Source organism: Coturnix japonica, chromosome 10 (assembly GCF_054131305.1).
Source record: "Coturnix japonica strain WE chromosome 10, WE-NBRP24, whole genome shotgun sequence".
Classification (NCBI taxonomy): Eukaryota; Metazoa; Chordata; class Aves; order Galliformes; family Phasianidae; genus Coturnix; species Coturnix japonica.
In genome coordinates, this window is record NC_140672.1 from 26,308,640 (window position 1) to 26,325,143 (window position 16,504).

At 48.5% G+C, this 16,504-nt stretch overlaps 1 long non-coding RNA gene across 2 annotated transcripts; it reads right to left on the bottom strand.

The window, feature by feature from the left end:
• Positions 1 to 6,782: 6,782 nt before the first annotated feature.
• LOC146759536 (uncharacterized) lies at positions 6,783 to 14,679 on the bottom strand. Of its 2 annotated transcripts, XR_014932450.1 has the most exons (6): positions 14,570 to 14,679; positions 9,879 to 9,999; positions 8,604 to 8,709; positions 8,321 to 8,417; positions 7,743 to 7,815; positions 6,783 to 7,067 (listed from the first exon to the last, which is right to left on the bottom strand). It is a non-coding gene; the product is annotated as an uncharacterized LOC146759536 (long non-coding RNA). The 2 variants fall into 2 exon arrangements; XR_014932449.1 differs by lacking the exon at positions 14,570 to 14,679 and having other exon boundaries at positions 9,879 to 10,271.
• Between the last annotated feature and the right edge of the window lie 1,825 nt (positions 14,680 to 16,504).

Consider the following 16,504-nt stretch of genomic DNA (forward strand, 5'->3'; position numbering starts at 1 on the left):
TAGTGGTGCTGCCTCTTTCAATAGCTGCTCAAAATGTGCCTGGCTCAGGCTGGCAATCGCAGGGTCATGATGTGGTCGGCTTCATGTCCCTCCTGGAAATGGAGCTGCTTGTCCCACGTTTCCGTGTTGGTGTTCCCAACTGGTGGCCTTTCAGCCCATCTGGAACTGCTGGTGATGGACTGTGAGCATCCCTTGTTCTCCGAGGGCTGAGAGAAACAAAAGCAGCGTGGGAGGAAGAAAGGTGTCCCTGCGCCTTGAGCTTGTCTCTATTCTGTACTTCTGTAGATACTGTATATCTAGAGCTTGTTCTTTGAGAACGATGACTGCTTTGTTTGATGTGTGGTTTCTGGCCCTCATTTGTCCTATTAATGCGATAGAACTGACAAACTTGTTTGTGTTTAGGTTGTTTGTATGCTCTATTTCTTATTTTCTCTGTATATGCACTCTCCCCGTGATTTCCTGTGCATGTGATTAATTCACATGACAATAAACAGAAGAGACACTCTCCATTTCTTAGGAATGATGCTTAGGTTCAGGTACAGATGAGCTTCTTAGTTTTAGAGGCTTCAGGCTTTGCAGACTACCTTGGTTTGAACAGCAGAAGGCATCAGTGTTCACTTCTCAGCAGCACCAATCTACAAACCTGAGTAATAGCTGCTTGTTGCTCTGTTTCTGCAGAGCCTTACAGCTCCCCATGCACTGATTACAGCCTTTGGAAAGGCAGCCAACTCACTTTCCTTGGGAAGCCACACAGATGTGAACCGTAATAGCCCATTGACTTTAGAGATGATTGAACAGGACTCTTTGATTAAAGGATACTGTCAGATGCGTGTCTGCCCCTCTATTATCTGGTGCTCTGTGTTGGAAGCTTGAAGCTAGCACATCTTGCTCTGCCGTTTTCTGTGTGTCCTTTTCCAGTTGGCAAGCTCTGACTGCTAGAACCCAAGATGCTAAAGCAATATTTAGACTCAAATGCATTTAATGAAAGGAGGCAATCTGTGTGTGTGCGCTTTCTCCAATGAGACTGGCACTGTTCCCTCGTGTCTTTACCAGATAACTAGACTTTATTTCCCATGGCTGAAATATGATCTGTCATCTGCCCTGAAGTAAACAAGCTTTATAGCTTAGGATTCCTTGTTAGTCCAGGTGAAGAGAGCTTTGCCTTTGGTGCCCTGCCTGGATTTTGGTCTTGGTGTAAGGGCTCTGACTGTGACATTCTGACTGCTGTTTTGAGGCTTACCTTTTGTCTCGCACGTGATAAGGATGAAAATTTAGCAGAAATACCTTTTCAGTGGTTTAATACATGCTGGTGATTCTGTGATATCTTTTTCTGGTGTGAATAATTGTTGTTTAGTGTTGGTTTTTGTCCTGCTGTTAAAATGGGGGTGTTTTTTCTCTACAAAGCCTGATTTAGGCACTTAAGCTTATAACAACCTCTGTGGTAACAGGCTGTGTGTGGATTAACACTCATCCAGAAACACATGCAGAGGAAGCAGGGATGGTGCTGCTCAGGTCTTACTAAATGTAGGCTCAGCCTGATATAGATGCATTCCAGCGGAGATACCCAGCACTTACGTACTTTTGCTTTCACATAAATGCTCGAAATGAGCTGGGCATCAGCACGTTGTTAGAAAGCTCCCTGACTGTTTCCAAATTGATTCTTGTAGGACTTGGAGGGCTTTGAGTCTAAGACCTGGGAGATGGTGAAGAAACCCAAGGCAAGTGCTGCTCAGCTGAGCAAGAAAGCCAAGGAAAGCAAAAAGAAGCGATAAGGGCTTGAGCAGGAAGGCACAAAGGACAGCAGAATCGCCTGGAATGCTTCCTCAGAAGTGCACCAAAGGCAACGGACTGCGTGGTCTGTTTTTCAGGCATGGCTGTGCTTTCCCTTTCGTGGACTGCGGATTGGAACTAAGGAAGCTGGAAGGGAAGGGCTTCCAATGCATTAGCAGCAAAGAGGACTTCACCTATTTGGGACTTGATATATGGCAAGAGCTGAAGACACTGCATTCCTTTAGGGTCTGTCTCTTCAGGGCCAGGGACGGTCTAGTGTTAGCCTGAAATATGGCTAGAAGGGTCTGGAGAGAGGTGGTGTCGTAGCCACAGAGTCTCTGTAAGGCATCTGGAGCTTCCTGATGCCAGCTCACTGCTTGGTTTGTTTGATAACGAATGAGTCAATGGGAGGAGAACCTGATGTGTTAGGTGCCCCAGAGCTTACAGTGGCTTTGAAGAAAAGGGTTCTGTGGTGGGGCTGCAAGTCTGCCATCCTTTTGCATACACAGACTGCCATCCTCAATTGACAAATGCATTGTGAGCCCAGGTCCAGCAGCAGTGCTGTGCTGTGTCTGTTCTCTGCCAGAAGACTAGCAGCACATTTGCTGGAACCATCAGTGTGAGAAGGACCGCATTTGCTTCTCTCCCTTGCTGTTGGTGGATGAGTCAGGTGGGCAGCATGAGGAGAACAGAACAAAGCATGCGAGACAAAAGCACTCCGAAGTTGCTTGGAGATCTCAGGACAAAGAAACATGACAAAAATATCTCACACCAATTACATATAATCTTTGTTTCAAATTAAAACAAAAGTAACTTTTTAAAAGTCATGCTGCCTCTTTCTGTTTACTATGAAAGCTTCTTGAGCTCTGTAGAAACACAGGGACATCCATGGCCTGTTCACGAGAGTGACGTGTTTAGGGGAGGCCTTTCAGCTCCTTCGATCTGTGTGAGGGTGGTTGGCTCAAACTTTCAGGCATGCGTGTGTCCGTGCTTGACTTGGAAGCAGCAAAATGTCTGCCAGAACACCTCCACCTTCCTGGAAAGAGGAAATGGTGCAATGTCTTAATTAATTTGCCTCTCATGAGGGATGTTGGCTCCAAGAGCCCCCATGGAGGTAGCAAAATAAAGGCAGTGTTTGTTAACAGGATCGGGGGATTAGATGGGGATTCAGTCGATTGATAATGGGGATTTCTGTAGGCCCCATGGCAAGTGTAGCTGTAGCAGGGAGCTGCCTGGCAGCCACTTGGACTGCAGGAGGAGCGGTGAGCTGGGTGAGCTCTGGCTGGTGTTACTTGGTTCCCTCCCCAGAAGAGGAAAGGAAGGAAAGACTGTGCGGTAAGTCCTCAAATTCCCAGGCATCTATCTCAAGCAGTTTTTCTCTTCCATTTTTGACTGTTCAAGCAGGTCTCCCTCTCTGACCACATGCTGTCCCGCTCACAATGCATCCTTGTGCTCCTCCAGTGCAAGCTGCATGATCCCTTGAGGCAGGCTCGTAAGCAGCTCGTGACCCGAATTTCAGTTCACATAGTTCAATTAAATCCCTATTAATCCTGCTCAGACCTAACTGACTTTCATTCTCATACATGTGCTTCTCTCTGCTTTAGAGATGCTCTCTGCTGATGTTCCCCACTGGCAGCAGCGGAAGAGCCAAGGCTGTCTGTGAAAAGAACCAATACTTCCTTCTTGCTGCTCTGGAAGTTTTGAAGCCAAGATTCTTTCCCAGCCTGGTGTAAAAAACATGAAAAGAGCCCTTTGGTGTCTGGGTGCCAGGGAGGGTCAAGGCTCCGTGTGGTGATACTTAAGGAGAAAGCAATGAGGCTGTAGGAGGGGAGGAGGTGGTCGCTGCCTCTGTTCATGGAGGTAGTTCTTCCAGGAAGGTGTTCTGTTGCTCACAGCGTTTTCCTGCAGGGATCAAGATGACTGTATTGATTTTGTTTGCTTCTGAATCTCATGAAGCATTGGACTGACTGCAGTGAGGAAGTGGGATGATGAATGGAGAGTGCTGGAGTTTGGATCCTGGCTGCTTGTTTGGTGATGAGGTTGGCTGCCGGGTTTGGTGCTCTGAAAGGATCTGACCCTCCTCATCCTCAGACCAGAAGGGATGATTTGGCTGGGGCCGTCCCACAAGAGATACGGAAGCAAACCAGTGTTGGCTTTGGTGTGTCTGAAACTGCTGCTGACTGCAGGGCAAAGGTCCTGCTCTCCTCCAGAACCTGTAGCTTGTGGCTTTGAGCAGTTCTTCTAAGTTTATGGAGTGGTTTTGTGGCTTTTGTTAAGTGGATCAGAGCAGTCGCTGGTCAAAACGTCCCTTGTTTGGGCTGGCAATTACAGGGTGATGATCCTGTTGGTTTCACATCTCTTCCTTTAAATTCAGCTGCTTTTCCCATCTTTCATTCTTGGTCTTCCCAACTTCACCGCCCACCCCGGTCTGTCACCACACATCAGTGCTGTGCAGTCCCCACCTCTGGTGATGTTCACTTCCTTCCCCTCAGCTTGTGGGGTTTCACTTGGAGCCTGAAGGCCCTTGTGTGGCTCTGGAGCTTTCTGTACCCTGTGTGAACAGCAGCTGGCTGCAGCCAAAGGCCCTCAGACTGCAGCTGAAGCAGAGCCCAGTTGATTCCTGCACAGCCTGGGTCCAACCCACCTGCCAAACACAGAACCATGCTGCTGTGTGAGAGTCTCCAGGCCGGAGAGAAGGATCCCAGCATTAGTCCCCCCGCTTGGCAAACCTAAACCAGCCCTAAGCTCATAACCATGGGTTCCTGATGCTGGCCATGCTAATTGCTTGCTGTCACATCCACACTCTTTGCAAGTCTGCCAAGCTCAGTGATTGTAAAATGATAGAATTCCTGAGCTGGAGGGTCCCTGCGAGGACCACTGAGTCCAGCTCTTGGCTGCACGCTTCAATGGCTCCAGGTGGGGATGGCAAAAAGCTGCTTGAGTTCCTGAAAAGATCAGAGCAAAGGGCTCTGCTGCATCTGTCCGCGACTCAAACACCACCATTGTGTTATTCATAGAAATAATTCCTACAAATATAGTTGGAATTTGCAGCGAGCAAAGCGCAGCTCACCTCAGGAACAGAATCAAAGGCTGGCACAGTCTGGAGCACACACCTCTGCCTGTTTGGCTGTTGCCCGGGCAGATTGCAGCTTGATGACATCCAACAGCAAAGCAGTTCTCCTTCAGCAGGTATCTTCTGAACTCACAAGCACCTCTGCACTGCAGAGCAGCCCTGTGTTTAACAAGGCTGTCCATCATTCACACTGGTTTCAGATCTGACATTCCTCTCCTAGCACCCAGGACCAATGCTTAGTCACTTCCCCGTGAGGAGGAATGACTTAGCATTAGGTAGTAAATGAGAACAGGATTCTTTCCTATGTTGCTCCCTTATAAGCTCAATAACCACATGCTGCACGTGGGCAACAAAAGCCAAACAGGAGCCATTCCATCCCAGACTACACCTGCAGATGTCTCCACAAGGTCCGTCTGAAGAGTCTCACAGCTGAAGGTCCTGGGACTGCTCTTCCTCTTTCCAAACACACGGTAGCTGAGGAAAGCTCCCTATTAGCTGAAGAGACCAATTTCAGGACCTTCACTGACTGGAGGAGACACTGTGGGACACAGGTGTCCCCTCCCACTCACCCTCTCTCCACAGCTGACCATGGTGCAGCTCTTGGAAAGATGACGGAGCTGTCTAAATCAAACCCTAGCACCGACTACATAAACAAATACATGGACTAGCCGCATGAAGAGCAAGCAGCAGACATTGCAACAGCAGGTCAAATGCAACCTCAAAGATTTACTAACGAAGAGTCAAAGTGCTACATTTCCATGGGAAGCCTAAAACGGATCAACTCAGGTGTGACAGTGGCTCCCAAGGCAGTTCTGCTCCACACATTGCTGGTGCACTTGCTAAGACACCTCATCTCTGTCTTTGGACACTGGGAAAAGGGGAAAACATATTTCGCTACTGGTATGTCATTCTTGGGGACGGGAAAGAAAGTGAGTGTGGGACTTGGGTCACATCACTGCAGCCTATGGAGAGCCCCTGGGGTGTGTAGCTGCCCTGCAGCACCGCACTGCCACTCCGCTGCTCCAACAACACCTACAGCAGCTGTGCACATAAAGATGGCAGACTACAGGGAGTGCCATGCGGGTGCTGCAGGGCTTCATCCCCTAAGCCCGCAGTATCAGCAGTGCCCAGCTGGCTTTGCTGCACAGCCTTATCACCTGAGAGTCTGAAGACTTGGGGGAAAAGCTCAGCAGCTGCGCAGCTGCCGAGGTTCCATGCCATGCCCCGGCCTGCACACAGCCCGGCTCTCCCTGCTCTGCTCTCCCAGTGTTTCCTGCAGCCCCTGTGCTGTGACCAATACGAGCGGGGCTTGGGCCCAACGCCCGCTCACATCCCCAGCAGGCAGAAATAGCACACGACAGAAACCCAGCCTACCTGCAACCCCCAGCAGCAGTTCAATCCTTCATTTCTACACTTGTGCTTCGTAACACCAAACCAATAACGACAGGACAAGCATCTCTTTAAGTCATTTTATAGAAGTATTTGACTTACAGAGATATTGTTACAGTTTCCTGAGTATTGGAAATTACAATACAAGGAAATTTCCACAATTAACTTCATACAGTATTTTACCATCCAGTGCTGCTGATCCCTGTTCATGTCCTTGTTCAATAGAGCAATACACAAACGGTGATGCTGGAAGAAAATGAAGACACCACAAGAATCAGGGGCTGGAGATACCAACAGAACCAAGAGCTGAATTCACAGACAGAGCACAGCATGTCAGAATGATGCAAACAAGACAATTTTAACAGGCTTTTCTTTTTCAAGTTTTTTTTTCTTTTTCTGGAATAGAAACACATTAAAATATCAGCTCCTGCTGCTTGATCAGATGAAGACATGACACATTTACTGTGCAGCTTCATATAGGAACACCTGAGCTACCTGGAGCAATAAGGCTTTGTTAATTCGTCCATCAGCAGCTCAGCATCTCATTCAGTTTTTCATGTCATTTTCATAAGGCAAACAACGAAACAGAAGTTACTTTCATGTTTGAGAATTGGGATTAGTTGGCAGCTACATACGAGTATGTATTTGTTATGCAGTATGAATTCACACAGATCAGGTTGCTCAAGCAGTGCTGGGAGCAGTAAAGTCATTCATCTCAGCTGGAAGTCCAATATTACCTGGGGTAGCAGATGCTGTGGGGTTATCAGTTGCAAATAACAGCTTTTCCTTCAGCTGCTCATAATTCTTATAGGCTGGAAGGTCCAAGCGATTGAAACTGAAAACAAAGAGAAACCTTAAGTATTGAACAACAGTTTAAACCACCAAATATCCATTAGGAACACAGGCATATGAACTGTCCTGTTCAGAAGGAAAACTGCATTTGTACCCTCTAAAACACCTGTATCTTGACATGCACTTGTCTATGAAAGTGAGAGTTAAAGCACAACAAGCACCTGAGCAGCGATAACTTTCCAGAACTGGCAATGTATTTAGTAACAAGTCTCACCTAATCTCTCTTCTGTATCTGAAACTTAAAATCTGAGCATCTTCACAAAGCACCAGCGTAACTGAGAAACTGAGCAGAAGCTACATTTTCTCCAGCCAAGAGGGAGCATGAGCGTGGCTATTTATTTTCATTGCCAAGATCGAGCGTGGTGATAATGAAAGATCAATCCCAAACTCTTTAAAAAAAGGACAACCTTAAGTACTAAAAGTAGCTTTACGTTTTTAGTGATGTGCAGATCCATGGCGTTTACAATGGAATCAGCTCCACAACAAAACTGCTTTTCAGAAGTTCAACTATTACTCAGCAGAGCTTACTGCCATAGCCCAGTGCTTTGCTTTCACACAGTCTCAGACACTTCCATATCACACCCACTTCCTAAAATCTCAAAGTAGATTTCCATCCATAAGAACAGAACCACAGCAGAGTTTGATCCTTTGTACTTACCAGGTGTGACTTCCAGGTAACCAGTTTTCCTTTCCAACTTTCTCAATGCAAAATTTTTGGGGTCTGTTGCTCCCTGTACAAAAATCAAACAATGAATTCTTAGGTCTAACTGCCCGTGTATACCAGTAGGTAATACATGAACACAGCGCATGAAAACAAGACTATAACTACTTGCAGAGCACAAAGACATTTGTCTCTCACTACATCCCTCTGAAGAAATCCACGTAGTGAAATGCATCAATATGAAGCGGTTTTCAAAGAAACTCAACCACTGAATCACATCGTTGGTTTGGTACTGGAAGGAATCTCTGGAGTTTACCTAGTCCTGCCACTCTGATCAACCAAGGATACCCAGAGCAGGCTGCCCTGCCAGGACCACGTCGAAACCATGGATCAAGTCACTGATGCAAGGCGTGTTCACATTCCATCCATCCCTTTTTCTATCATAGCTCTACCAATATGCAAGACTCAGATTCCATATAAATTCATTAAAAAATACCCTTAAACACACAGCTTGGTCCTTATTAAGAAAAAAGGAAATAACATGAGCATAAAATGCATTAAAGAGGGCTCGTTACCCGTGAGGTCAGCAAATCCTCCTACTGGTAATCTGCACGTTCCAGTAACAAACTGTAGAAATCTCATTCTCTTCTCATTATCTATTTATTTCCCAAACTGAAAAATAATAATTAACATTGATGTCAAGTTTAATATTGAAATGTTCACTTCCCCATCCCCCATGGGACAGCTGGATTAGCAGTTATCATTTACATTTACATGCTACTTATCTGTTGAGTAATTCTAACTATTGCTCATTAAGCTGTTGCTGCGTTCTTGTGTGGAAAAAAGAAGTCTACAAACCTGCCAGAACCACAATATCTGTCTGCAGGTTCTGCTATCATGCCGGTAGATGGTATTGCCTCTGCCAGTCATTCAGATCAATTTCTTAAATTCCACACAGGAGCACCTTTAGGGAAGAAAAATTTCATAAACATGGAAACTACAAGCTACTACTTTGCTTCTACAGCAAGACTATTGTACTGAAATACTACTGTACTTCAAAGCACCCGCAATCACAGTTGTCATGGTTTAATAATTTTGTAATTTTTGCTATCAGTATTCCACATCATAACATCATATAAAGCATGAATAATTTTACTGAATCTGCAACTTACAGAAGAAGACTACATCTCCCAGAGAACAACACGATAGGTCACGGGACCTGGACTCTATATTAACTCTGTCGCAGAACAGACTGATGTCTTTCGAGTTCTGGCGTTCAGGGGAGTGTGTGGGAGCCTTCAGCCGTTCGCCTAGATTCACAGTAGGCCTCTCAGTTACGGGACTCATTCTCTCTCCTATTTCGCTTGATTCGTTAGCTCAATTTTCAATTTTCAATTATATTGTATTATATTGTGTTATCCGGTATTTCGATATAGTATTTAGTAAATAAGTGTGCCTCCTTAGATTGTTGCCGCTGTTTTCTTTTCCTAATTAACTTTTTCCCTTTCGGCCTAGGGCCCCTCCGGGGCCCACGGCCCCTGTCACGGACGCAGGTGGATTTTTCGTTCAAACCATGACAACAGTACACTTGGTTTTAATATTAAACTCTTAAACTTCCACAGCAAATAATAACATCCATGGCAACAAAGAATATACACCAGTCATGAAAACGAATGCATTTAGACATATAAACCATACTTTCTCGTTGCCTAACCGTACAATTCTGTGCTAGAAATAAGATGTTCTGCTGCAGAATATAATTTGGAGAGACCAAAAGCAGCTAAAACCTGCTCCACTCTGTAATTTGACCATCCGCTGATATTTGGTTCTTATCTCCCTTGCTTTCCAGTCACTCACTCTTTAGACACACGCAAATCACATTGTCAAGGACTACAAAAACACTGTCAGCCAAAAAATTTATGCTGGCAGAATCTTAACGTTAGAAATGTGTCTAAGTTGGTTGCAAAGAAGAAAGTGAAGAACAACACAGTAACCAAATACTACCTGATACATAAGGCTTCTCTCACACATCCTGAAAGCAGAACCACCAGCCTTAATGAACTCTGCTCTTCAGACTCTGACTGAAATTCAAGTATTACATGTAGCAGCCTGGATCTGACAATAGTCTTTTACTTCCAGCTCCTTAGCATCAAAGGACCGCAGATACTGCTGGGGCAGAATTTCATTGAAGCCTTCAAAAGAAGCTTGTGTCTGTTCCTCAGCGCCTCAGGAAAGTCTCCATTCTGCTACCAGCCTGGAAAAGACACAGAAGGATCATTTAAAACGGGCTACGCTAACCCAAGTTCATCTTTGTTAGTTTGTTTTGAAATGAACCGTAAGCTGTGTTAAGAAAAATGCTGGAAAGTTCTGGGGATAGAGCACTGTGTAACTGTATTCTAATTGTGTTCCCAACCTTCACCCTGCACAAACAATTTTAAGTTAAAACCCTATGTTTCCAACCACTCAACTATGGAAAGCATTTTAGGCTCCAATAGCAGGCAGCATCTACTCACTGTTGATATTAATGAGAGCACAGGAGTCCCTTGCTACCCGGAGGAAGAAAAAAATGCAGAGCTATATTCATCTAATATGTTCCATATTTGTTTCTGTTAATCAGGAAACTTTGCTCTGTGGTAGAAACTCCACTCTCCATTAAGAAAAGGGAGAAAAGCAGGCAGGAGACGCAAAGAACCTGAACCCAGGGAGAAGCAGATATTATGCTGAATTCAAGCCTAACCTGTCAGGAGAACTGGAATCGAAAGGAGAGATGAAACTCTGGGGAACGCAACACAGGACCCAGAGTGTGACAAAAGAACATTGCTTAAGCTGCAATCTGAGCTCTCCCTGGCTTCCTCAAAACCAGAAGAGAATGGTCTTCTGCAGGTACTCCCTCCTCTCTATCCCAATGAGTATTTTGCACAACTGCCAATGCCAATATGTTCCTTCTGCAAATGTCGCTGTTTCTGTGAAACCTTTCCAGATGACTCGTGACAAAAGCAATTTCTACTCCCTCATCCCTCAAAACCTTCCCACAAAGAAGCCTTCACAGATCAGATGGTAAGAAAGAGGGAATTCTACGGCCACAGCAATAAAGCGCGCAAAAAAGCAACCAACACAACCATGCCAAACCGCGGCCCGGACTCGTCCCGCTCACTGCAATCCAGACCCACTCCATCCATACAAACCTTCATCCACGCCCACTGCCCCAGCCCAACACGGCACCAAGGCGTGCGGATCCATCGGCACCAATTCCAGCGGGGAGTCCTCATTCACAGCCCCGGAACAACAACGCACACCAACACGGCCGGGGCCAGCTCAGGCTCTGCCTCCAGGCTTTTGGGGCCGGCCGGGTGACTCCGCAGCACAGCGAGACCGTGGAGCCGCCCGGGAGCCGCCTCTGGGTGCCGGCAGCGCCACGAGCTCCTCCCCCGACAGCCCCTCCGTGCCCCCGCACCGAGGCCCGACCCCGTTCGCAGCACAGAGCCCGCTCCTCCCGGCCCCGCTCATGGCTGCCATGGCCCGGAAGTGCTCTCCGCCGCCTGCAGGAAGCACTTGCTGTCACTGGCACTGTCACCTGGCTCAGGCCGGGCTGGGGCCTGGTGTGGGGGGGCAGCTGCCAAAAAAGGACCCAAAATTCACGTCTCGTTCCGTGTCTTTCCTCTCGCTTTCCCTCCTTTACATTCCCATTCCCTTCCTTCCATCCTCGCCCTCGTCCCCTTCCCTTCACCACCTCCCTGTGTCCATTCCAGTGCCTGGCCACCTGTTCTGACCAGTAATACCTCGTAGTGTCCAGCCTGAATCTCCCCCGTCGCAGCTTGAAGCCATTCCCTCTGGTCCTATCATTAATGACACGAGAGAAGAGGCTGAGCCCAAGCTCACTACAGCCTCCCTTCAGGAAGTTAGAGAGAGCAATGAGGTCTCCCCTGAGCCTCCTCTTCTCCAGGCTGAACATTCCCAGCTCCCTCAGCCGCTCCTCATACGGCCTGTGCTCCAGACCCCTCACCAGCTTTGTTGCCCTCCTCTGAACGCGTTCCGGGGCCTCCATGTCTTCCTTGCAGTGAGGGGCCCAAAACTGAACACAGCACTCGAGCTGCGGCCTCATCAGTGCTGACAACAGGGGGACAATTACCTCTCTGCTCCTGCTGGCAACACTGTTTCTGATGCAGGCCAGGATGCAGTTGGCCTTCTTATTATACAGCAAAGGAATCTCCTGAAATGGAAACCAGAATATCTGGCAACATGAAACAAAGTTCGGATTCATAAAAAGACTGGCAGCAAGGCCTGAATCTCTTGTGTAATCTGCTCTTGATGTATCACATTAGCACTAGGTGGAATGCAGAAGCTTCCTGAGATGTGATAATCAAAACTTAGTCCAATGCCTTAAAAAAAACCTTTAAGAGATTACTCCTCCTTGTCTGTTTAAAATAAACTTAGGTAGTACAAAAGGTTGGAAAATTTTTGGACAGCTCCCCAGGGCCGGGCTTTGGAAGGCCGTATTGACGAGAGTCAATCAAGCTCCGGCTGCAGGCGTATATGTGTGTGCCAGTTCTTTAACACAGTAGGAATCACAACTTGCTGCATGATCAAAATTCTGCATGTGCTACTCCTGAACCCCAATTACTTCCAACAGTGTTAAATTACCCCTGATCTCAAAGCAGAACGAAACAACAAAATGCCACACCAATACTGAATACATAGAAACAAACAACTCCTTGGGCCTCAAGGGGAGGCTGATGCACAGGCCACGGCTGCCAGCGTGCAGCTGGGCTTCCCAGGGCAAACAGCAACACACGGTGCATCAGAAGCTGAAGGAGCCCTCAGGGAAGAGAGGCCAACTCAAGGGGCTGAGCACGGGACACCCTTCTTCCTGACGGGCTGCTTCCCCTTCTCTGGTTTCTTTCTGTCAGTCCTCAGAGAGTAAGGAGATGCTCACAGCCTGTCACCAGCACTTACGGGTTGGCTGAAAGGCCACAGGTTGGGAAGACCAACAAGGAAACGGGGGAAAACCTGCACCATGTCAAGGGAGAGACGTGAAGCCGACCGCTTCATCGCCCTGTGATTGCCAGCCCGAGCGAGGGACGTTCTGACCAGCTACTGAAAGAGGCAGCACCAGGTTTAGAAAGTTCGCTTCAATTTTATTGCGGACAAGAAGATTTGGCTACTATTTATTACCCCGCCCACACCCCAAAATGAAACCCCAGTGCCCAGGATTTCCACTTAGCAATCAGTCACTCAGCCTCCAGTCAGACCCAAGGAGAAGCCAGACCCCGAGGCTACGTCACCTCCTCCCTCTCCAGTCCCAGCCAGCCCTATTTCAGCTTAACCCTACACCAGGCCTGGACATCAAGAGACACACCCTGAAGGAACACAGCATCTCCAGCTCTTGCCATACACCAAGTCCTGCCTATGTGAAGCCCTCTTTGCTTCTACCGCAGCACAAGCCCTTCCTGTCCAGTTCACTTCCATCATCTCCACCGTCCATGACAGGGAAAGCACGGCTGTGCCAGTAAACTGGACTGTTGAGTCAGCAGCTTTTGGTGCCACCTCCGAGGAAGCGCTGCAGGTGGTTCTGCTGTCCTTTGTAGCTTCTTGCTCAGGCCATCATCCTTGCTTTCTGCTTTCCTTCTCAGCTTTCTTCCTTAGCTGAGCAGCGCTTGCCTTGGCTTTCTTCACTCTCTCTCAAGTCTCAGTCCCCAAACTCTCCGAGTCCTACAAGAATCAATTCGGAAACGCTCAGGGAACCTTCTCAGCTAACAACTGGTTGGCGGCTCGCTTTGGGAGCTCAAGTCACCCTCCTGGGCACACTGGGCTGCCAGAACTGGGAACCGCCTTCCTGACAGTCAGGCACACAAGAAACTCCACCCCTGTCTCGTTCCCCAAATCCCACACAAACCAGAGCCTAAAGCCCTTTCCTGCAAGGTGGTCCCTGAACGGGCAGGTGGTCTCTCTGCCTGGCAGCTCATAGGGCGCAACAGCAGCCACAGGATAAGACGAGCTGGCACCTCCAGGCTGCTGGCAACAGCTACAGATGTTTCCCTCCCAGCTGGTTGCCCGTGCCTTTCTCCCAGCCCATGAGAGCACCACTTACTGCCTTTGGGTACTTGGAAACTGGCAGCATGATGGCCAGCACAGAGAAGCTGCAAAACGGCTCTGTAGAAGAGTCCGTGGCGCAGCATGTTCTTCATTAGCATGGGCTCAGGGATCTCAGGTGGCCAGAAATGCCGTTCAGCAGCCATAGCACAGACAGCCTGCTGCTCTACTGCTCTCACGGAGGCTGCCTGCTGTGAAGGGGGAAAAAGAGGCATCATTACTCTCAGGCACTGTGATGGAGTTACTTCCTGCTAGAAATATTTCCAGGCTGACTTAGAGAAGTGCTCTGAAGCTTGGTCACCTTGGGCTACCGACACAAGAACAAAGAGGGACATCAAACTTGCATTTCAGTTGCCCTTTAGCGCCTGCCTCAGAGAACAGCCCTCAGCCTTCAGTACTGCTGCACTTACAGGTGAGGGGAAGAGAAGCAAGAGAGGACGGGTGGGTGTCAAAGAAGGGAAAATTTACCAGGCAAGAATAAACCTATCCCTAAGCTCCATCACACACATGTGAATACTGCCTTACTAATATGAACAATAACATCATTCACACAGCTAAATTTACTCACATTCACGTACCTGGTTGTGGACATGTTTGAGGCCTCGCTGCTGCTGTGCTGTTCAACGCCGGCCACAGCAATAAAGCGCGCAGAAAGACCATCTGTTGCAGACAGAGGAGGGAGCCGTGCTTAACCAACACTGCTTCAGTGCACGCTTACAATAAGGCACACCTACCTTGCGCTGGCCATGCAGGAAGCTTGTGACGCAGCTCCAGACAGCTCTCCTGAGGCCCAGCTTCATTTCACGGCCACTCACGCTCTGCTGCTGGACATTCTGCAACGGAAAAGCCACCGGATGCAAATCCCATCCCTCACAGATGGTATCAGACCTCTGCTCTCGTGGCAGTCGCACTCACGGCTCGGGGGAGAAAGCAGACGTGTGCTTACCGAGCGAGCGCTGTTTGCTGCCAGCTGCTGGTAGGAACCCACGCCCAACCCTACAGTACCAACAGTAACCTATGCCTAACTCTACTATGGGAACAATCAACTACTCCTAACACTAAAGAATGAAGAGGAACAAACTCCTAACAGGAAAACACCAACTCCTAACACTAAACCTACTCCTAACCTACTCCTAACACTAAAAAATGAACAATAAGCATTGCCTAACTCAAAAACACGAACAATAACCTATGCCTAACTCGAAAACACTAACAACAACCTACACCTAACTCTAAAACTAAACTAAACCCAAAAACCAACTATAGAAACAGGGACTGGAACAAACAGGGTAAAGATGGGACTGGGGGCCCACAGAATGTGGCTGCAGGATAGGCCCAAAGGAGGAACAGATGTTACAAAAATGCCACCCAGCTAATGCAGGGGGCGGGGGCCATGCAGCAGGTAAGGAGCTCAGCGCCTGGACCAGCCACGGTGGAGCTGTGACCATGCCAGCGCGGGGCCTGGCACGGTGGTGTGGTGTCAGGCCAGCTATGCCGCGGGCGGATCCACATCCATGGGCTCCTCTGCAGGTGGATCCACCTCCACTGGCTCCACATGGATGGTGGTCACAGGGCTGGTCCAGGCATGATGGAATATGGCTCTCTTACCCATCCTCTGCCTGGTGGTCATGGCGGGACCCCTCCTCCTTCTCACTCCTAGGGCCCCCAGCTCCATCCTCCCACCTGAAACAGGGAAAACTTCTACCCTAGCCCTCTTAGCTGCCGACATGGCTGCTAACTGCCACAACTGTCAGAGGCGAGTGCGTTGCGCGCGGCAGCGGAGACCAAGGTGACGTGGTGAGGGTTCTAAAATGGCGGCCGCACTGCTGGCACTGGTGTTCCACATAGGATGAGGAGGGGGCTGGTAATAGCAGGACAAGGGGAAACTGATTTAAGTTGAAAGAGAGAAGATTTAGGTTGGATGTTAGGGGGAAAGTTGTTTACTAGGAGAGTGGTTAGGCCCTGGAACAGGCTGCCCAGGGAGGTTGTGGATGCCCCGTCCTTGGAGGTGTTCAGGGCCAGGTTGGACAGGGCCCTGGACAACCTGATCTAGTAAAGGTGTATGTTTGGTGGCCCTGCCAGGCAGGGGGGTTTGTTCTTCATGATCCATGAGGTCCCTTCCAACCTGGGTCATTCTGTGATTCTGTGATACTGGTGTGTGGCTGTTTGTCCCAGCGCGCTGACCTTTTGTCTTCAGGTTCACCAACAAGACTGTAACTGATTTATGGAGGAGGCAAGTGATGGGTGCTACTGTGTGACAATCAACATCACTTTGTGGACATTTGAAAGCACCTTCCTCCAGAGCTGTTCACCTCCAGAAGAGGGTGCTCAGAAGTGTTTACTGGCAGAAGATCTGGCTCCAGATTGGTACCTACACGTACCCACAGCAGCGCTCTGTGCCTTCATTTCCCTCTTGGCAGAGCAGCTCCTGCCCCCCTCTTCTCCTCCAGCTTCTTTCATTGCACACAAGTCCCCAGATCTGCCTCTGCAGCCGTAAACCTACCCAGAGAACTTGTTCTCCCATAGGGCAGACACAGTCACCCTCCTCACTACGAAGCAGCTTCAGGTTGGATGCTCTCAAACAAACAGAGATTTCAGCCTCACCCCATCACAATGCTGACCGTTTCCACAAAGGAGAATCACCTTCTCAAGAGGCTCCAACTGTGCCC